Source organism: Pseudopipra pipra, chromosome 24 (assembly GCF_036250125.1).
Source record: "Pseudopipra pipra isolate bDixPip1 chromosome 24, bDixPip1.hap1, whole genome shotgun sequence".
NCBI lineage: Eukaryota > Metazoa > Chordata > Aves > Passeriformes > Pipridae > Pseudopipra > Pseudopipra pipra.
In genome coordinates this window covers 5639575-5662321 of record NC_087572.1, presented here as the reverse complement: position 1 = coordinate 5662321, position 22747 = coordinate 5639575, and the positions used below count along the sequence as shown (strand labels likewise).

At 51.5% G+C, this 22747-nt stretch overlaps 1 protein-coding gene across 7 annotated transcripts in view; it reads right to left on the bottom strand.

Annotated features, from left to right (window-relative positions):
* HIVEP3 (HIVEP zinc finger 3) overlaps positions 1-22747 on the bottom strand; it is a 300052-nt gene that overhangs the window by 275318 nt on the left and 1987 nt on the right. The gene's annotated exons all lie outside the window — the stretch shown is intronic.

Genomic DNA, 22747 nt, shown 5'->3' with positions numbered 1-22747 from the left:
CAGCTCCTCCCCAGGGGCAGCTCCGATCTCTGCTCTGGGGGAGCAGGGACAGCACCCAGGGAACGGCTGGAGCTGTGCCAGGGCAGGCTCAGGGTGGATCTCAGGCAAAGGTTCTTCCCCCAGAGGCTGGTTGGGCACTGCCCAGGCTCCCCAGGGCAGTGGGCACAGCCCCAAGGCTGCCAGAGCTCCAGGAGGGTTTGGACGACGCTCTGAGGGCCAGGGTGGGATTGTTGGGGTGTCTGTGCAGGGCCAGGGGTTGGACTGATGATCCTTGTGGGTCTTTCCAGCTCAGGATATTCTGTGATTCTCCTATTCTATGGAACAAAACCACATCAGCCCTGAGCAGTGCCATCACACCCGGGGGATGCTGCTGCCCACAGTCCCCTGGGCTGAGGTCACTGCAGTCCTGCTGCAAGGTTTGTTCTGCTGGGCTGACAGAGCTGTCTGGGCAAGGCAGGAGCTTGATCTTCCCTGCAGATCCCTCTCTGTGCTTTCTGAGGATTCCTGCTATTAGCAAGAGCAGTGCAGAGATGTTTTCACAAGGCAAGGAGAGCACACGATTAAAAGAAGAAAAAGCCTCTGATCTCTGAGCAGAGCCTTTGGCATTGAGGGTCCTACGAATTATTCAGCACTGAGTCCTCAGGAGCACAGAGAGCTGCTTGTCACCTCCTCAGGGCTCTGAGGGCACTGCATGGATTGAGGAGATCGAGATGTCAGCGTGGTCTGGAAACAAATACAACTGTTAGGGACATGAACATCTCCATGGGGAAGGGGGACAGTGATACTTTCAGTGCAGAATGTTGCACTGGCTTGGGCTGCACCTCCACACAGCGCCCCAGGATCACACCCTGCCCCAGGATCACACAGTGCCCCAGGATCACAGTGCCCCAGGATCACAGTGCCCCAGGATCACACCCTGCCCCAGGATCACACCCTGCCCCAGGATCACAGTGCCCCAGGATCACACAGTGCCCCAGGATCACACCCTGCCCCAGGATCACACCCTTCCCCAGGATCACAGTGCCCCAGGATCACACAGTGCCCCAGGATCACAGTGCCCCAGGATCACACAGTGCCCCAGGATCACACAGTGCCCCAGGATCACACCCTTCCCCAGGATCACACAGCACCCCAGGATCACACCCTGCCCCAGGATCACACAGTGCCCCAGGATCACACAGTGCCCCAGGATCACACAGCACCCCAGGATCACACAGTGCCCCAGGATCACATCCTGCCCCAGGATCACACAGTGCCCCAGGATCACACAGTGCCCCAGGATCACAGTGCCCCAGGATCACACAGCACCCAGGGATCACACCCTGCCCCAGGATCACACAGTGCCCCAGGATCACACAGCACCCAGGGATCACACAGCACCCCAGGATCACACAGCACCCCAGGATCACACAGTGCCCCAGGATCACACCCTGCCCCAGGATCACACAGTGCCCCAGGATCACACAGCGCCCCAGGATCACAGTGCCCCAGGATCACACAGTGCCCCAGGATCTCACCCTGCCCCAGGATCACACCCTGCCCAGACACCCAGGAACGTGGAATCATGGAAACAGGGAGGGTGGGAAAGAACTCTGAGATCATTGAGTGCCTGCAAGTCTCTACCAAGAAAGCAAAAGGATCAGAATTAATCACTGTTGGGATAAAGTGCAAATAGGAGTCAAGGTGAAAGCCCCTCCTGAGGTGTTCTGTGCCTCCTGGAACAGGTTCATCACTCCCTGGCTGAGAAAATACAAAGCAAATGGATAAAGGATACTTAAAATAGAGACCCTGCCTTTTTCTGAGATCTTTTTAGAAACAAGACACGAACTGAACTTCAAGAACATGAATTCCCTCAAAGGGAAGAGGAGGGACCTGGAGAGCCCATTGCACAGCAGCATCCCCAGAGGGCAGGGACTGAGGGCAGCCCTGGGGCCAAACCCTTCCCTCAGGGACGCCCTTTCCTCTCACCAACTGAATTTCCTTGTGGCCAGAAGGCACTGAAAGGGAAAGGCAGTGCTGCTAAAGGTCCTGTCTCACAGCTGCAGCCGTGAGGAAGAGCAGGGCTGGGTTTGCCCTCCCAGCCCCAGATGTGCAGAGCTGGGTTAGGGTAAGGAAATCCAGACAGGCACAGTCTGGGCAGACACTGCTGACAGAACAGAGCTGGGGCCACATGTGGAGGGATCAATGCTCAGCACTGCAATGAGAGACACGTGAGATCACTCAGGGCTGAGGCCCCCAGTCCTCAGGGGGTGGCACAGCACAGGAAACAGGGAATGCAAACAGGGCTGGCCTCTGCTCCCCCAGTGCCAGCCACAGAATCCCAGAATCCCACAATCTCCTGAGCTGGAGGGACCCCCAAGGATCATGGAGTCCAACCCTCAGCCCTGCACAGGCCCAGCCCCAAGAGTCACCCCCTGTGCCCCAGAGGATCAGCCAAACCCTCCTGCAGCTCTGGCAGCCTTGGGGCTGTGCCCACTGCCCTGGGGAGCCTGGGCAGTGCCCAACCAGCCTCTGGGGGAAGAACCTTTGCCTGAGATCCAACCTGAGCCTGCCCTGACACAGCTCCAGCCGTTCCCTGGCTGCTGTCCCTGCTCCCCCAGAGCAGAGCTCAGTCCCTGCCCCTCCTCTGCCCCTGCCCAGGAATTGGAACTGCACTGAGGTCTCCCCTCAGTCTCCTCTGCTCCAGCTGAACACCCCAAGTGCCCTCAGTGTCCTCACAGGGCTTCAAATCAAGACCCTTCCCCATCTTTGGACACTCTCTAATGGCTCAATAACTTTCTTATATATGGGTCAGTCAATTTAGTTCCTGAGGAGTTACCCCAAAATAAGAGAGCACAGAATTGCTGCTGTGCCCCCCAGCACCCAAAAAGGGTGTGGAAGGAGCCCCAGAGCCAGTGCCCATTGCCCAGGAGAAGCATCCTCTCCAGGCAGGGCTGGGATGGTCCTGGCAAAAAGCAAAGGACAAGGGGAATAATGGCTGCAAATTGGATCTAACAGCATTTCTGGGGAAAAGACACCTGAACCCAGGAAGGCCGGAGGGGAATTCTAGTCAGCGTGGGGAGGCACGTCCCGGGACTGCTCTGGGAGCTCAGAGCCAAGAAAAACATGTGCTGTGCAAACAGACACTGTGACAGTCCCACCTGCAGCTCCTCTGCAGAACCAGCTCCCCCAGGGAGCCCTGCCAGCCTCCCAGCCCTTCCCACCAAGGCAGCCCAGCCCAGCTCCTCCCTGGGGCCTCCAAGGAGCTTGGCCCCACCAAGGATCATCCTCCAGGAGTTTGTAGCCTCTTGGAAACCTCCAGGCTCACTCAGCAGTAATTTCCATCAGTGATGGTTGTGCACTCAGGCTCTTCTCTATCAAGACACCTCCACACTCCTGCTCAGTGCTGTCCCTGAGCCTGGACCTGCCTGCTGAGCCCCTGCCAGCTCCCCCCTTGTGCTGTGCCCCACAGACACCCCCGAGCCACAGGGCTCCTTGTCCCCTCTCTCCCTGGCTACACTGCTCCTGTTGATCCCAGCACAGCATCTGAATCCCCTTGAAGAACCTTCTCGTGGGGATCCACCTTCATCCCACACAAATCTCTCTCTCCCCACACCAACCATTTCAGTGCTTGACAACCAGTGTTGGGTTTCTGTGACTAGAACCAAACCCAAATCCAGTCCATATCTCCAAACAACCACTGTCACCTCCAGGGAGGTGATTATCACCTTTATCACCTTTCTGCCTTGAAACAGGGCCAGCAGGAAATCCCAGCTATGAGTTTGAAGACCACAAAGCTTCTCCAATGACTCAGTCACTTCCTTTTCAGGTGATAAAGCCTGACACCTACACATCTCATCCCCAGATGTGATAGGGAGTGCCCACCACACCAAATACCCAAAACAGGCTGCCCAGAGAGGCTGTGGCTGCCCCTGGGACTGTTCAAGGCCAGGTTGGAGCAACCTGGTCTAATGGAAGGTGTCCATGGGGGTGGAATAAGATGATCTTTAAGGTCAGTGCCAACCCAAACCATTCTGTGATTTTATACCATCCAAATCCACAGCCAGTGCCCACCACAGCCCTGCTTTGCTGGGTCTGCAGCAGATGCTCAGAGATCCTTGGAGAGAAGATGTGCAGAACTTCACCCTCCAAGCTCCACGTCCACCCTGAGCTGCTCCTGCCACGGCTGCACCACTGCAGGGGCTGCAGGAGGAGTCACTTCTCTTGGTTTATCTACCCTTGAGAGAAACCTTTTGCAGTCACCTGATGAACTGAGTGACACTCCAGCACCAGGCAGGTTTCAAGGTCTCCACGTACCAGACACAGTCTGGCTCTGGGGGGAGAAAATTTCTCACCCAACCTTAAACATCTCACTTATCCCTAAATGTGATAGAATACCCTGAGCTGGAAGGGACCCCCAAGGATCACCCAGTCCAACCCCTGGCCCTGCACAGACACCCCAACAATCCCACCCTGGCCCTCAGAGCAGTGTCCAAACCCTCCTGGAGCTCTGGTAGCCTTGGGGCTGTGCCCACTGCCCTGGGGAGAAAGAAGGAAAGAGAGAAAAAGAGAGAAAGAGAGAGAAAATGGGAGAAAGAAGAGAGGAAGAAGAGAAGGAGAAGAGGGAAAGAGAGAAAGAAGATTACAGAGAGACAGAAGGAAGGAAGAAATGAAAGAAAGAAGGAAGAAAGGGAGAGACAGGGAGAGGAAGAGAGAGAAAAGAGAGAGAGAAAGAGAGAAGAGAGGGAAAGAGAAAAGAGAGAGGGAGAGAAAGAGAGAGAAAGAAGAGAAAAAAAAGAGAATGAAGAGAGGAAGAAGAGAAAAAGAAAGAAGATAGGAAGAAGAGGGAAAGAGAGAAAGAAGATTAGAGAAAGAAGGAAGGAATAAATGAAAGAAGGAAGGAAGAAATGAAAGAAAGAAGGAAGAAAGGGAGAGACAGGGAGAGAGAGAGAAAGAGAGAGGAAAGAGAGAAAAGAGAGAAAGAGAGAGAAAAGAGAGAAGAGAGAGAAGAGAGAGAAGAGAGAGAAGAGAGAGAAGAGAGAGAAGAGAGAGAAGAGAGAGAAGAGAGAAGGAAGGCAGGAGCCCTGGGCAGCAGGGCAGTGTGTCCTGGGCAGCCCCAAAGGGGTGGGAGCAGGTGGCACCTCCTGCTGCTGCCCAGCCAAGGGAAGCCAAAGGCAGCCCCGGGAGCACCATGTGTGGGCACAGAGCCAGCCAAGGGGCACCGGGATGGAAACCAGGGAGGGGAAGGAGGAAGGAGAAGAGGAGAACAAAACCCCCCCTCCCTCCCTGAACAGCCCGAACAGAAACAACCGGCCCGGGGGCACCTTCCCTGGACCCCTCGGGGTCACGAGTGGGTGGCTGGAGTTTGGTCCCGCAGGCTGGGGGGTCGTTGGGTGGTTGGTGGGTGGTTGCTGGGTTGTTGGATGGTTGCTGGGTGGTTGGTGGGCGGTTGCTGGGTGATTGGTGGGTTGTTTTTGGGTGGTTGGTTGGTGGTCACTGGGTGGTTGCTGGGTGGTTGCTGGGTGGTTACTGGGTTGTTTTTGGGTGGGTGGTTGGTAGGTGGTTGTTGGGTGGTTGCTGGGTGGTTGGTGGTTGGTGGTTGGGTGGTTGCTGGGTGTTTGCTGGGTGGTTGTTGGGTGGTTGGTGGGTGGTTGCTGGGTGGTCGTTGGGTGGTTGCTGGGTGGTTGTTGGGTGGTCGTTGGGTGTTTGCTGGGTGATTGGTGGGTTGTTTTTGGGTGGTTGGTTGGTGGTTGGTGGTTGGGTGGTTGGTGGGTGGTTGTTGGGTGGGTGGTGGGTGGGTGGTTACTGGGTGGTCGTTGGGTGGTTGCTGGGTGGTTGGTAGGTGGTTGTTGGGTGGTTGGTGGTTGGTGGTTGGGTGGTTGTTGGGTGGTTGTTGGGTGGGTGGTGGGTGGGTGGTGGGTGGGTGGTGGGTGGGTGGTTACTGGGTGGTCGTTGGGTGGTTGCTGGGTGGTTGGTGGTTGATGGTTGGGTGGTTGGTGGGTGGTTGTTGGGTGGGTGGTGGGTGATTGGTGGGTTGTTTTTGGGTGGTTGGTTGGTGGTTGGTGGTCGGGTGGTTGTTGGGTGGTTATTGGGTGGTCGCAGCCACGTTCCAAGGCTCCCCCCGGGCGCGGGGGTTGTTTTAAGGGCTGTCCCGTGTCCCCGGGAGGATGCTCCGCTCACAGCGCTGAACCGGCGGGTGTTGGTACCCAGGGACACGAAACAAACCACCCAGGGCAGAGCAAAGGCTTTTGTCCTGCAAAGCTCAGCTCGGGGCACCGAAAAATCAAATTAAAATTAAAAAAATAAATAAATAAAGGAAAAAGAGGGAGGAAAGGGGTTTTCCTTGGGGCTGCTTTTCCAGCGTCAGTCCTGCAGATGCTCAAGAGCCACGTGCCAGGGAGGAGGTTTGTGCCCGCTGGCACAGGGCACCACCAAGCCCTTCGGCTCCACCTTTTGCATCCCAGGAAAACCTGGAATTGCTGCCCCAAGTGCTGCACTTGCAGGGAGGGTGTTGCTCCCTCCAAAAACACCCTTCAGCAATGAGGTGGGGCCAGGAGAACACGCTCAGGGTAATTTGGAGGCCAGAGCAAAGTAATTGTATTTAAAATATATATATTTATAACCTGGTTTGAATGCTGCTAAAAAGCCACAACCACTTCTTCAGAACTGTCTCTTGCAACAAGCCTGTTGCTGTTGTTTCTTCTGGAAAACTAATACCTCCAGCCCAAAAATACAGTGAATTTCTGGATGTTCCAGCAAGAAATTAAAAATTTATGCTTTCCTTTGTTGCAGCCTTATAATTTCTGTATAAAATGTACATACATTTTATACAACTTTTAATATATATATAAAATATATAAATTTTCATATATATAAAAATATACAAAAATTATATTTTATAGTTTGCATAAATAAATAAACATATATATATATATATTACACATACAGCATTCTGCTCTGGCAAGTCATCAGCTCACTTTGCAAAGGTAAATGAGAAAAAGTGGGATATGATGGAAACACTATTAGACAATTAAAAGAAAAGAGTTGGGTTTTTTATTATTTATTTTTTTTTTCTATTCTCCACTAGCAAACACTGTCACAAAAGTAAAAGAGCACGGGAAGGTACCAGGAAACTACAGAATTTTCAGGATAAGCAGCAGTATTTAGGGTTATAGGACATGGGATGGAAAATCAAGTGACAATTGCTTGTGGAATCAGAGGAAAGTTGCCCAGATAATGCAAGTTTTAAAGGAACATTGGTATTTCGATGAAAATCCAAGTTAAAAGCATATTTATGGGCAGGGTAACACAGAGGCCAAATGGGCAAAACCTCTTCCTTGGAATATGCAGTTTTCAGGAAATGCAACTTTTTTTTGCTTTTTATATTCCCTAGAAAATGTTCTGAGATAACCCAAGAGGTTTCTATTTTCCATTCTGCAGAGGCCCATCCTGCTCCACCCTTCCCCACGCTCCTCTCTCTTCCCTAAATGTCCCACTGTTTGTTACCCTGGGACTCCTCCCCATCTCTTTTTCTTTTTGACTCCTCGTGGCTCCTGAAGTTTTGTTTTGTGGGAGTGAGGAGTTCTCTGTGACCACTCCTGGATGGGCTGCAAAGCCACCCTAAGAACACAGCCATGTCTGTGCACAGTTCCAAGGCACAAAAGTCTCTTCTCACTCTGCCAACTCCACAATAATTACTGTGTTTTCACTCTGGCTCTTCTCACACGAGTGTCACAAACGTGGGCACAACCAGTGGGGTGGAAAGGTTTAGGAAATACCCCTGAAAATCAACTTCTGCTGCCAGGGTTCCTTGGCCATCACACAGAGACACTAAACCCCACCAAAACCAGCTCCTGAAGGTCCTCACCCCCAGCAGCAGGAACTGGGGATCCTCTCACACCCCAGCTCTGCCAGGCCTGGAATCATGGAATGGTTTGGGTTGGAAGGGATTTAAAGACCAACTATCTCCACCCCCTGCCATGGGCAGGGACACCTTCCATAGCCCAGGTTGCTCCAGCCTGGCCTTGGACACTTCCAGGGATCCAGGGGCAGCCACAGCTTCTCGGGACAACCTGGGCCAGGGCCTCCCCACCCTCACAGCCAACAATTCCTTCCCAATATCCCATCTATCCCTGCCCTCTGGCACTGGGAAGCCATTCCCTGTGTCCTGTCCCTCCACCCCTTGTCCCCAGTCCCTCTCCAGCTCTCCTGGAGCCCCTTTAGGGCCTGCAAGGAGCTCTCAGGTTTCCCTGGAGCCTTCTCTTCTCCAGGTAAACACCCTGGACATGAAATAAAATCACAGGTAGGAAAAGACCTCTGAGATCATCGAGTCCAAATGACATTCTGCCTGTTCTGATCCAGTGGAAGTGGCCTGTTGTCTGCCAGCTCCTGTCTTTGCAGGCTTCCCTTAGGGAGGCACCCACAACCTTTTAATTATTGACCCTGTAATGCAGGGCAGAGGGCATTATTTGCCAGTAATACAGTCCCAGAGGAGCTGCCCTCGTCTCTAATTTTCCAATAAGCAAATTGAATTCCTGTGTCCAAGCAGCCCTTTCCCTCCCAGCTCCCCATACCCGTGTGTGGAGCTTGTGTCCCAAATATCCAGGTTGGACATGAGGAAGAAATTCTTTACAGAGAGAGGGATCAGCCCTTGGAATGGGCTGCCCAGGCAGGGGTGGAGTCACCATCCCTGGAGGTGTTTAAGGTGAGACTGGATGTGGCATCAGTGCAAGGGATGGAGGGACAGGGCACAGGGAATGGCTCTTCTCCCTCTTCATTGCCCTCCTTTGGACACTCTCGAATGGTTTCATATCTTCCTTATACTGTGGTGCCCAAAACTGCCCCAGGATTGCAGGTGAAGCATCTCCCACATTTCATTTGAACAAACACTCCCCCCCTGCCCATCCCTGGCTGCTCACAGACACTTCCCAGCTTTCCAAGGAGTCTGAAGGAAGCCCAGAGCTGCTGAGTCCCCAAGCAAACGAGGCTCAGGAGTTCCAGCGAGTCCCTGAGAGCTGCAAAGGCTCGTTAATCCTCTCCCAAATCCACTGATGTCACCAATCTGCTGCACAGCCCCCAGTTCACCCCATCCAATAACCCAGATCTCTACCAGGGAACCACAGCCCTCCTTCCACGCTGCAGGAGCTCTCCCAACACCCATCCCTGCTCCAGAGGGCTGGGATCACACCTCCAGCACGGGCAGCTCCTCACACAGATCAGATCACAGGACGTGCTGAGCTGGGAGGGACCCACCAGGATCATCGAGGCCAGCTCTGAAGGGATCAACCCCACGGAGGTGCAAACTGCAGGGTGCCAGCACTGGGCTTGACTCAGAAAAACATTTAGGAATGTGCTTAAGTACAACCTGATCCAGGGTGGCAATTAAACACACTCTTGCAGGCAGGCACATGCCGGAATGCTGGCCTGGAGGGCGATGCTTTCGGAAATCGGGGCCCCTTCCAAGGAAGGCACAGTTGCTGGGTGGATTAACACCCACTGCTTTGCACTGCTGGGGTCTGCAGATGTGTGAACAGGCTGGGGAGACAGGAAATTTGGAAGCCTCTCACCTTGACTGGCTTCATCAGGCAGCTGGTGTTCAGAGAATATTCTGAATTATTCTCTGCGTCCCAGTGGCCGATGCAGAATTGAACACACTCAGAGTCACAGAATGGGGCAAGTAGGAAGGGACCACAGTGGGTCATCTTGTCCCACCTCCCTGCTCAAGCAGGGTCATCCTAGATCCCACAGGACTGCATCCAGACACTTCTGGAATATGCCCAGGGAGGAAGATCTGGGCAGCCTGTTCAGTGCTCAGTCACTGCAAAGGGAGGAAGTTCTTCCTCGTGTTCCCAGTCCCCCTGCATTTCATCCCAGGCTCAGGGTCCTGCCTGGCAGCACAATGACCCCCAGGAAAGCCAAAGGGGTCACAGGGGCTGCCAGAGACCACCCCAAGCACTGCCCTGTCTGTATTAAATCCATTTAATTCTTGCTTTGGCACCATTTGGTGCCTATTCCCATTTCCAGCAGTGGAACAAGCAGCTCATTGCTGTTCTCTCTGGGATGCAGTGCCAGGGAGGGTTCTGCAGACCCCTCTGCCCAGGCTCTGCCCATCTTCATCCTCAGGTTCCTGCTGCACATGGCACAGTGATTCCTGCAGCTGGGAGAGCTGCCACAGGGAGAGGGGACTGCAAACGTGGCAGGGGGAAGGAAAAAAAGCTTTTTCCCTTGTTTTTCTATTAATACTGACTTAAGGAAATGATTTCTTTCTTGTTTCTGCAGACTACAGCATGGGTGGAGCTGAGTGTGAGATGCTGCTACAGGGGTTACCTAAAACTGTGGAGTCACAGAATATGCTGAGCTGGAGGGACCCCCAAGGATCATCCAGTCCAACCCTCAGCCCTGCACAGGCCCAGCCCCAAGAGTCACCCCCTGTGCCCCAGAGGATCAGCCAAACCCTCCTGCAGCTCTGGCAGCCTTGGGGCTGTGCCCACTGCCCTGGGGAGCCTGGGAAGTGCCCAACCAGCCTCTGGGGGAAGAACCTTTGCCTGAGATCCAACCTGAGCCTGCCCTGACACAGCTCCAGCCGTTCCCTGGGTGCTGTCCCTGCTCCCCCAGAGCAGAGCTCAGTCCCTGCCCCTCTGAGGAAGCTTCAGCCCCCCCCGAGCTCTGCCCTCGAGCTCCTCTGAATCCTCCACGTGCCCTCATCACCTCCACCAGCTTCACTTTTGCTTTGAGCCTCCACTCAGGGGTCTGTGGAGCTCAGAACACTCTGGACTTCCAGCAAACCAGGAGTAAAACAGGTAAAAATGACTGAGCTGAATGAGAATTCCCTGCACCAGGTGTCAGGAGGTGGGAAGTTGGTGCTCTGTGGTTCCACAGGAGGGGAAAAAATGCACCATCCAGCTCCAAAACCAGCACTGGCTCCTGCCCAGCACAGGAGCAAGAGGAGAAAGCCCAACAGTGTCCAAAGCAGACCAGGGCACCAGACTGGAAGTGCAAAGGTGCTCAGTTCTGGGGTGTCTGCAGAGACAACCCCATCCTGGCCCCAGGTAAGGGAAATCAGTGAGAAAGGAAAGAAAATCAGATTTAAAAGAGATTTAAAAGGCTGCTCTGCTCCCTGCCCGGGTTCAGCTGTGGTTTATCCAGCTGCAACGAGTTTACATTTCTAGTAAACTTAATCCTGAACTCCTTGGGGTGGATGTTCTAAGAAAGGAAAGGAACTTCATTACTTAGTACTGGAGAGCTGCACCCACAGTGAGCTGTTCAGGGAGCCAGGCTGGGACTGAAATCTCCAGCTCTGTGCAACTCCCAGGTATTTCTAAGTGTAGTTTATATTGGGGTTTTTTTTAATCTACTTCTGAAAAAAAATACAGTTTTTTTTGTAAAATCCCAGATTTTTCAATTAAATATTCTCACAATATCAAAGTACCATTCAGCTTCTAAGTATGAATGATAAAATCTAGCAGAGAATCCAGAGCCTGCCAGGCTGAAAGCAAGCAATTCACCTCCAAGAGAGCACTCACCTACTATTTCTATGAATAATAAATACATTAATTTATTAAGTGAATAAAATTCAGGAGACCAGAACTTACGAGCAGCTGCGCTGTGAGGAACCTGGGTGAGGATGGAACACCCAAGCCCCTGGATCTGAAAATGAAACTCAAAACTTTCCTTTCGTTTTCTAAAGTTTCTTACAGGTTAAAACACTTCTTAGATGTGAAAGTCCTAAAATTCTGTTTCTTTGGGATGCCAGAGAGCTGTGTCTGTTTGTTCTGCCAATACACAGGACAGGCTGGAAGGGGGATATTGCACATGGAAGAGCTCGGGGGGCCAAGCTCTGCTCCAGGTGAGCACACTGTGCCAAGGTCATCCCACAGGCAGCAGGGAGGGGGGGATTCTGCCCCTCTGCCCCCTCAGGTGAGACCCCCCTGCAGAGCTGCCCCAGCCCTGGGAACAACAGCACAGGGACGTGGAGCTGCTGGAGAGAGTCCAGAGGAGGCCCCGGAGATGCTCCAGGGCTGGAGCCCCTCTGCTCTGGAGCCAGGCTGGGAGAGCTGGGGGGGTTCCCCTGGAGAAGAGAAGGCTCCAGGGAGAGCTGAGAGCCCCTGGCAGGGCCTAAAGGGGCTCCAGGAGAGCTGGAGAGGGACTGGGGACAAGGGATGGAGGGACAGGACACAGGGAATGGCTTCCCACTGCCAGAGGGCAGGGATAGATGGGATATTGGGAAGGAATTGTTCCTGTGAGGGTGGGGAGGCCCTGGCCCAGGTTGTCCCGAGAAGCTGTGGCTGCCCCTGGATCCCTGGAAGTGTCCAAGGCCGGGTTGGACAGAGCTTGGAGCAACCTGGGCTATGGAAGGTGTCCCTGCCCATGGCAGGGGGTTGAATGAGATGAACTTTAAGGTCCCTCTCCCAGTCTGTGATTCCATGATCTTCACCTCTAATTGATTTCGTTTGGTTCCAATCCTCACCACACACAGTGCCAGAGTAACCAGAACAGTCACTACAGCTGCTCTACAGTAACTAGAAGGTTCACACTCATTTTCATGCACCACCACAAAACCCCCTCGTTTTTATAGAAACTCCCTTGTCCCTGGTGCTCACAATAAAACTCAATTCCACTCTGTGTGACCAAAGCAGGGAGGAAATTAGTGGGACTGGAGCAACATCACAGCCCAACCTGCCCCAAGGCTCTTTTTCTGCCCCAGGATCTGCAGCTCAGGTGAGGAGGAGCAGAAGCTCCCGAGGGCTCCAAATCCCATCCCGGCGTTCAGCAGGAGGGAAATGCAGCAGCTCCTTTCCTCAGCTGAGGAGTTCAAGCAGAAAATTTCCCTGCTGGTGCCTTCTCCCAGCTGTGGTGTTATTGTTATTATCCGTGTATCTCCTGGAGAAAATATTCCTGGGGCTGCTGCTCCTCCAGCTTCCAGAGAAACTTCAGTGTCTGTGTGTTAATGGGAAGCAAAGAACTCTTCAGGGCTGGGGTGGAAGTGAAACTCCCCCTAATTTAATTTCAGAATAAACAAACCCTCCCAAATCTTTGAACCTGAATTATTTAGCACAAAAAGCCCGAAGAATTAAACCCTCCACTGACACCAGGAGGATGTGGTGGTGAGGAGCACGTGGGAAGCAGAGAACGGCCAAATGAACCCAAGTCATAGTTTGAACTCATTCCCCTGTTTATGGAGATTTTTAAAGGTTTAATTAAGCCACCACATCTTAAGATGGGATTTTCAAAGCTATATAAGCAATTTACAGGAATCCAGACTCCAAAGGGCAGTTCAGGTGCTCAGGATTCTTTGAAAATCCTCAACTGCTGTAATAGAATTAATGTTCTCCTCTAAATTAAATATGTATTTAGACAAAATAACCCAGGGCCACGGAGAGGAGTTACAGATGATCCCAATCTAAGCATGAGGGCAGGGTTAGATTCACATTTTACTTCCATGTTCACATGTCAAAGTGTCAAATATCCAAAGTGTAAAAGCCCCAAAATTAGGGTTTCTTCAAGCAAGGAGTGGTTGGGCAGAGTCACCCCGTGGTGACCAGTGTTACCTGTGACATCCAAATTAACCAAATCAAACCATCAGCCAAATCTGGCCAAATTCTTTCCCTAAAGCTCTAGATCTGTTTAAGCTATTTAAGATAATCTAAGTCCTTATATTGGCACAAGCTGTTTAAAATGATCTAAGGCTTTAGATTGGTTTAAGCTGCTTATGCAGCTTTAAGGTTTTAAAAGGTTTAGGCTGCTAAAAAACATTTCCCCCAAGCAAGTGGGGTTGTTTGTTGGGAGCTGGTTGTACCATTTCACAGGTTTTAATATGGTGCAAACATGGAAACTGGAGTAAAATATTTGGCTTGCAACACTAAAAGTCCAAGTCAGTCCCAAGTCTACAAATACTGATGATTTCTCCTTTACAGATGATTTCTATTGGCATAAGTCTGAGAGGAGTGGATGCCATAAGGGAAAGCACCAAGAACTCTCTCTGACTTCTTTAATGAAAGAAAAGGAAAAAAGTTCCCACAGGAAATCACACAAAAACTTGATGTAATAATTCCACCTCGTTAAAGCAAAGTAGACAATATATATAAACCCAACAAATTCAGCTTTTCTCTCCTCCTTTCCAGCACTGGAGCACCAAAACAGGGCTTCCCCTCTCATGCTCTTTTTGGGATTGCACCCATTTGCCAGCACAAAGGGATTTCAAATCCAAGGTGCCCACGTGGTGCTGGAAAAGCTCAATACAAGACCCCCATTATCCACACAGGCACTTGAGCAACACTTCAGTATTCCAGGGGGTCCTGGAACACTCAAGGGCCAGGAGGGCTCTTCCAGGGGGCCAGGATGGGTTCCATTCTCATCTGTGTAATTCTGTATTTTATATATATATCTCAAGATGTATTTTATATATCTAACAAGTATTTTATATATATAATTATAGTATATATATAACATAGATATAATATATTATATATATTATATATTATATATATGTTTATATATAAAATAAACATATGTTATATATAATATATATTACATATATTACATATATTACATATATATTTATATATATAATCCAAAGATACATACATATGTATCAATATATATAATTCTTTGCAGCCCAGAATTATCCCCACTCAAGCAGATTTTTTGCAAGGCCCATGACCAAGCCTCAGGATACTTCAACTGAACTTCCCACCCCGCTGAGCTGCAGAGATGGAGCTGCAAGGAGCACTTCTGCTCTTTCAGTCCTCCCTGGTGGGTCCAGCTGGGCTCCAACCCCCCCCAGAGCACAACTGTCCCTGAGTTGTGTGCTCTGGGTCCTGCTCCGACCCTGCAAATGCTTCCCTGGCAAGGCACAGGAGGGGGGATGAGACCCGGGAAGGGGCTGCCCAGGGAGGGGGGGCAGTTCTGGCCCCTTCAGGACAAGAAGGACATGGAGGGGCTGGAGGTGTCCTGGGAAGGGAAGGGAGCTGGGAAGGGGCTGGAGCAGCAGGAGCAGCTGAGGGAGCTGGGGGGGCTCAGCCTGGAGCAAAGGAGGCTCAGGGGGGACCTTCTGGCTCTGCAACCCCCTGACAGGAGGGGGGAGCCGGGGGGGGTCGGGCTCTGCTCCCAGGGAACAAGGGACAGGAGGAGAGGGAACGGCCTCAAAATGCACCAGAGGAGGGTCAGGTTGGACATCAGGAGGAATTTCTCCCTGGAAAGGGTGGTCAGGCCTTGGCAGGGGCTGCCCAGGGAGGTTTGGAGTGCCCAGCCCTGGAGGTGTCCCAGGAAGGCCTGGCTGTGGCACTCAGTGCTCTGGGCTGGGGGACAAGGTGGGGATGGGGCACAGGGGGGATCCATGGGCTGGGAGGGCTTTTCCCCCTAATTGATTGTGTGATTCTGGGAGCCCCTCACCTGCTCCAGATCTTGGGTTCAGCCCCCAAAGGTTTGGTCCCACCCAGAGCAAAGCTCAGCCCCGACCCCCAAAGCTCAGAGTCACCCCCAGGGACAGTCACCCCCATCCCCTGGGCAGCTTGAATTTCCTTCCCAAAACACTGGGAAAACAGGGCAATGCTCCTGCTCGAGGGCACACCTTTAATAGACAGTGGCAACAACATATTTAGTTCCCTTTAGCCCATTAGATCCCCACAATTTCCAGTTTCCCGAGGGAGGGGACGGTCCCAAACATCCCTCCCTCCCATGAGATGCAGCAAATGCGGTTCCATCAGGACAAAGAGCTGTGTTTTCGGGCACTGGAGCACAGGCAGAGTGGGGCAGAGCCACCCCCTGCTCTCATTTACACAAACATAAAGACAGAGCATCTGGCCATGTGTCAGAAGTCCTTAATTACATGATCGAGCTTATCTTAAATATCTATTTATTGAAAGTCGTAAATGACACAAGATTGCAGTTTCTCTCACAAACACCCCGCAGACAAAGGGGGGCTGTGATTACACATTCAACCTCCCGCTTCCTTATTCCATCTTTGCCTTGCTGAACTTCCCAACTCGATGGGATATTAATGCAGGAGTCCTCCCCCTCCTCCACCTTGGCAGTTTGCTCTGGAGCACCAAGTTCCTTTGATGGTTATTCACTCGGGGAGAGCCACAAAAGTTTGTTCATAATCAAAGATTTTTTTTGCCTGAGATGCATTTCTGACCTGCCTGCACAGACAGCACGAGTCCCTGAGCAGCTTCTGCAGTGGCAAACACTGAGCAAAATCCAAGTGACTGAGGAAAAAAATGGATAAACACTGACAGAAATAGCAACAGGAGCAACAGAAACCTGTTCTGTGCAGTTGGATGGGAAAATTACCCTCTTGATTTTCACTTTCCCCAAGCTCTGTGAGGAACAGGCTGCTCAGGGGTGGGTTCATGGCTTTAAAGCCTACAGAGCATCCCAAAACAAAGCACAGAATAACTATGGATACAGGCTAAGAATAACTGTGGATGTGGACTGACTGCAGCTTCCTCAGAGTCCTCCTGAGCTGAGGGTTATCATATGATCTGCAAAATATTCCTGAGTGATCACATCACACCAGGAGACAGCTCTGGGAAGTGCAAGGCAGTGCCAGAGCCATGATTTACCCAGGAGGGAACAGGCCCCCATTGCACCCCAAAATTCCAAGGGCAGAAGGAATTTGGGTCCTGCCAGGTGCAGGCCTACAATTGGCAGAGATTTTATGCAGCTTTCCCGTCACTTGTTGCATTTCTCTGTTCATTGATAAGGCAAACTCCAGCTAAATCATTTATTCTGGGAATTTGGTTGCCTTCCTGGTATTCCCCATGTAAGTTTTCCAGGGTGTTGGTGAGTGCTGGTGTTATTTACATGGTGCTAACACCTGGTTACTTGTGTTATCCATCCCTGCCAGCTGACAGAGGGGGGTTGGAATTGGAGCATGGAATTACAATAGGAAGTGAAACAAGCCTGGAGCTCCTCCCCAGAGCCCCCCACGAGCAAAGCCCACCCTCAGCCTGGCACAGTGCCCACTCTGGACTGCCCAGGGTCTCTGTCCCTGCACAGTGATGCCTCCTTCCTGAGGTTACCATTCCCTGACAGGCATCTCCTCTCTGCTGTTGTCATCTGGGGGATGATCAAATGATGATATTTTACCATCTAACTGGTGGAACACCCTGAAATCTCCCCCAGGAGCAGGTTCTGGGAGCTGGACCCTGCCCCAGCAGCACAGCTGGGCTGGTGCCACCAAACCCCCCCAGCTCTGGCATCTGCTGAGGTGCCAGCCAGGAGCTCAAGCCAAGGAACAACATTTGTGCCTCAGAAGGTGAATATTTCCCTAAAAACAGAAACAAGAAGTCTTTTGTCTCTAAACCTGCCTGTAAACACCAAGGAGACCTCGGGGAGCACCAGCCCAACCATCAGCCCCCCCCTGCTCTGGGGGGTCGTGTCCATGTCCTCCCTGCAGGGGCACCTGAGCACGTGTTGGGTGGAGGAAGGCAAATAATCCCCATCCTGTGCAACTCAGGAGCACAACCTTCCACAGGACTCTCATTCCAGGTCCCCATGGCTTCCCAAAGGAAAACTAAATCCCACTCGTGCTCAATCCAATGTAACTGAGGGGTAAAGTGATTTAATTTCTGCCCCAGCTGAGAAACACCTTTTGCTCTCACTGTAAACCAAACCAGGTTCAACATTCCAAAAGACAACTCATTTGGCTATAATAATTTCTATTAGTGACCTTATTTATTTAAAGGTGTGAATTTATTTATTTATATAAATACTTATTTATTTATATAAATACTTATTTATTTAAATAAATACTTATTTATTTAAATAAATACTTATTTATTTAAATAAACATTTATTTAAATAAATAAATTCCTATTTATTTAATTCTTATTAATTCAATTTAATATTTAATTAATTACATCAATTAAAAGTTATTTTAAAATTTAATTTATTTTATTATTTATTTATTTATTTAATAAATTCTTATTTATTTAAGTACTCTGCCAACTCCCCAGCCCATGTTCACCCCCTGACCTGTTCCCTCCCCAGTTTCCCTTGGCATTCCCTTGTGTCTCTTGTCTGGGGACACAAAGCTACTCCAAACATTTCCCTGGGTGCACACACATCTCCACTTGCCAGGTAGCAGAGCTCTTTTTTCCCTGCATAGAATTACTGCCCAATGAATTAATCAAAGTTTTAATCAGGGCTATAATCAAACTATCACTGAGGTTGGTGTTGTGCTTGCCGGGGACATCCCGGGATTGTCTGGAGAATTCCTTCCTTGCCACGGATTCCCTGCAGCAAGGAGTTTGCAGGAGAAACCTGGCCAGGCTGCTTTTGAACAGCCATTAACAACAAAACAATCTGTTTGTCTCAGTGATTTTTGTTCGCCCATGAAATTCAGTCTGATGCCAGAACCACAGGGGAAAAAAAATTGAAAATATCAGTCCAAGCAACCAAAAAGTGGCTCCAAAACTGGGGTGATTATGAACATGCCTGCGAAGGACAGGGTTGCAGGGACTCTGGAAAGCAGCACAGAACCAGGTAAAGGCCACAGCAAACAAGGAAAGGGATGGACTAAAACACACAGGTAAAGGGGAATTGGCTGGTGGGGATTGGAAATGCCTTGGAAACCATGGGATGGATGAGAGTCAGAGGGTCTGGGACTGGGATGATGCTTGTGCAGCTGAGCCTGTCCCAGAACCTGCTCTTTTGCACTTGAGCATTTCTAAAATTCCATGTAAAATTCAATTTTTCCTTTGGTTGTTCCAAACACCCAGACCTTTTGTTTTCAAAGCCATCCTTCAGCAGTAACACTAATGAGGTAAAAAACACCGGGATGTAAAAAACACGCTTCAACCCTACAGACAACTGAAACCAAAAGCGGGTAAGAAGTTTTGTTTGGATCTGAGGAGGGTTTTCAAGGACTCTGAAATCACCCCTGCCATCCCCACGAGCAGCTCTCGCCTCTCTCACTGCTGCTTGAAGAGTCATCTCTTCTGGAGTGATTTATTTCCAGCACATCACTTGTTACTTCAGCCTTTACTCATTGGCAGCCCCCCAGCCCGGGGCTGTGAGTCAGCAGAGCCCTCAGTCCTCCCTCCAGGGAGGCAGGAGATGCTCCAGACACCCGTGGTTTTCTCCTCCATGGCATTTACTGTCCAAGCTCCTCTCCCAGGTTCCCACACGTCCCAGGGCAGGAGCTCGAGGGGGAGCGAGGGAAGGACAATGTCTCTGTGCTGCACTGGGAATCTGGGCAGTTCCGGGGCTGGAAAACCCATCTGAAGGACTTGAATCCCATGAGCCTGGAGCAGCAGGGCTGTGGGATCCTCCTCTCCCAGCTGCAGATCAACCAGGATTAGGGTTGGGGTCATTGGGGCATCCTGGGTCACAACATCCCATCCAGCCCAGGCTGGGACCAGCAGCTGGGCTCCTCCTGGGGACCATCCCAGCAGCTATTTCTGGGCTCCCTGGGGATTCCAGCAGCATCCCATGGCCCTGGACATGAGGGTTTGCACACACAGCCCCCTGAGAGACCAAACTGGCCACACCACGTGCACTGTGCCTCCCTAAATCATCCCGTCCCCAGAACGAGCAGCCAGTTGGGACCTTCACCCCCACCAGAGCAGCCACTCCCCAAGGAGTGCAAAAAATGACATGGAGCTCCAGGGATTACCTACCCAGGAAAATATGTTTCCCCCTGCATTTCCCTACAGCACCAGAGTCCACCCAGCAAATAATGAACTAAAGAAAAAACCAAAACCCGACCCCAGTGAGTGCTGCTGTCTGCAGTTGGAGCTTAGAGTCAAAACTTATTACTTGTATTTTCAATCTGCCAGGGACTCACACTGAGATCTTGGCCAAGCAGCTCCCCTTCCCTCCTCCCTGTTTCCCAGACAGAAGAAAAAGTAAGACACAGAAAGGTTAAACAGGAACAAAAAAGGCCATGCTGGTCCCCCCCACCTCAGGGAACCACCAAGATCAGAGCGGAGCAAATCCACAGCTTACAGAGCTGGGATGTTTCCATTCTTGGCATAAAGTTTCTGAGCTTTTTAAAGACCTAAATGAAGAGATTTGGGTGAATCTCGACATCCCCTTTGCAGTAAGGTCAGAAATATGGTTAAACATGGGTGAGCAACCACCAGCCCTCTGAAATATTTCTGAAGGTCCTTTTCAGATGACAACACACACCTTTAAAGAGGCAACTAAATCCGAGCTGGGCTTTGCTGGTCCTTGGTGTGTCCCTGTATCCCACATTGTACATCTGCATTAACTACACAGATACAGCTGCATGTGGAGAAAAGAGATATTTTTTAGCCCCCCCAAAATATCTGGAGTTGTTTGTGCTCCTACCAGCACGAGACAGAAAGATTCATTCCCAGCTAGTGCAATTAAAAATTATGGGTTTAGGTCAATAGTGTGTTCCTGCTCTCCTGGCACTGATCCCTTCCTCACCAGCTCCACACTGTGAACAGAGATACATTTCTGGGAACTGCTGGCCCAGGTGGAAATCCAGAATTAAAGTGCACCTGAGGAGGAGGCTTTTAATCACTCTGACCCAGGAGGCTCCTCCAGGGCTCCATAAAACTCCTTGGCCCATCAGCAGCCATCTCAATTCCCAGCAAATATCCCCATTTCCATGACAGGCCAGCCACAATCATCACCAGGAAAGGGCCAAGATGCTGGAGAGCCACTTGGAAGCTACAGCCTCGCATGTTATACATGTTTATGGGACTTTTACAACTGTTTCAAGCAAAATAATTAATGGTATCCCTTACAAGGAAAATAATGCCCAGCATCCTTCCCAAGCATGAGCCAAACTCTGGTGCCTGGGAGGACAACAGCTTCATTTCCCTTTCTCAGGAGGTGATGAAAGGATAAAAGTCAGTGAAGCAGAGCCACCAACTCCCACCAGTCCTAAGATGGGAGATTTCCTAACAGAGCAACTCCTGGCAGGACTCAGATGCCCCCAGCTCTGCACAGAAGCCCCCTGAGCCAAAATCCACCGTGTCCTGCTCAGGCTGCTGGAGGACGGTTTGGGCTGGGCAATGCTCAGAGGGGTTTGTGGCACAGCAGAAGCCCGTGCCCTACACAGGAGACACTTTGAGAGTTAAAAAAAACAACCCTTCCCATCCTCTCCCTCCTTAGTTACCACCCATTCGGGCTTTTTTGGGGAGGTTTCTCATCCAAAATGTTTTCCATTCCCAGCAGAGCGAGAGCTTGGGGCTGGAGAGGAGCAGCACGTGGTACTGCTGTGCAGAGATCCAGGCACACAGGCTCATCCAAAGGAGCAAGGAATAAAGACCAACCCCCCCCCATACACATTTTGTTGCAGCTGGAAGAATTGCAGTCTCCAAAAGGAAAAGAAAAATAAAGTAGCGATGGACACGCTCCTTCCCCAGTACGACGTGGAAAACAGGGAGAAACCACAGTCCCACAGGACCAGTGGCCTCAGGACCAGGGAGAGGAAGGTTTGGGAAAGATCAGTGTTCTTTCCATCCCAAAGCACGAGGCTGGGGGTTGCCAGCACCCGGCAGCACTTGGATTTGTGTTTTCTGGCAGAGCAGGAGGTCAGGGGACACGAGGTGCTCCCAGCCCCACCAAAACCAGGTGCAGAGGGATATTCCCCTCCCACTGGCTCCAGATTTTAATCCCATTTTCCTGCACACGCCTCCATATCAAACTCTTAATTAAAAATTATCTGATTTTGGGAAGGGGGGCACAGACTTCACGTTAAGTTTTGGTTACTCTTCCTCTGTCAGGTTAGACCTTCACAAGTTCTCTTTCTAGGAAGCCTCAAGGGGTTGTTTATATAAAATGAGCATTTTATTTCATGTGCTGCCCACCCTCAGCTCCCACAGTTAATTGGGGTAAACTTTTTTGCAGATCCTTCCCTAAACAGTCAGGGGAAAAACCTATAAATAACCTGCGTGCACACAGAGAAATGAAATATATGGCTCCAACACACGTAAACACCGCAAAATATGAATGCAAACTTCCAGACAAAAGGTTAATTCCTGCCCTCGGAGGTTCATCCAGCCGAAGGAGCTGGATGATCCCGAGGAGGGCTGGATTTGGCCCTCAGAGAGGCCACTGCAGTCGGAACACGGCAGCAAAGCCGGAGCCCCGGCGGGAGCCGCGGGCAGGTACCGCAAGGGCTGCGGATCCTCCTCCTGCCTCCACCGGGAAACTCGGGCTTCCAAAGCACCGACCTCGGGCTTCCAAAGCACCGACCTCGGGCTCCCCCAAAGCACCGACCTCGGGCTCCCCCAAAGCACCGACCTCGGGCTCCCCCAAAGCACCGACCTCGGGCTCCCCCAAAGCACCGACCTCGGGCTCCCCCAAAGCACCGACCTCGGGCTCCCCCAAAGCACCGACCTCGGGCTCCCCCAAAGCACCGACCTCGGGCTTCCAGAGCACCGACCTCGGGCTCCCCCAAAGCACCGACCTCGGGCTCCCCCAAAGCACCGACCTCGGGCTCCCCCAAAGCACCGACCTCGGGCTCCCCCAAAGCACCGACCTCGGGCTCCCCCAAAGCACCGACCTCGGGCTCCCCCAAAGCACCGACCTCGGGCTCCCCCAAAGCACCGACCTCGGGCTCCCCCAAAGCACCGACCTCGGGCTTCCAGAGCACCGACCTCGGGCTCCCCCAAAGCACCGACCTCGGGCTCCCCCAAAGCACCGACCTCGGGCTCCCCCAAAGCACCGACCTCGGCAGGATGATGCCTGAATGTCAGACCCTGTCTCGGGAAAATAAGATCAGGCAGGGAGTGAAAAGCCCAGCGCTTTGTGCAGGGATTCAGCTGTTAAAACGAGGGTTGGGATA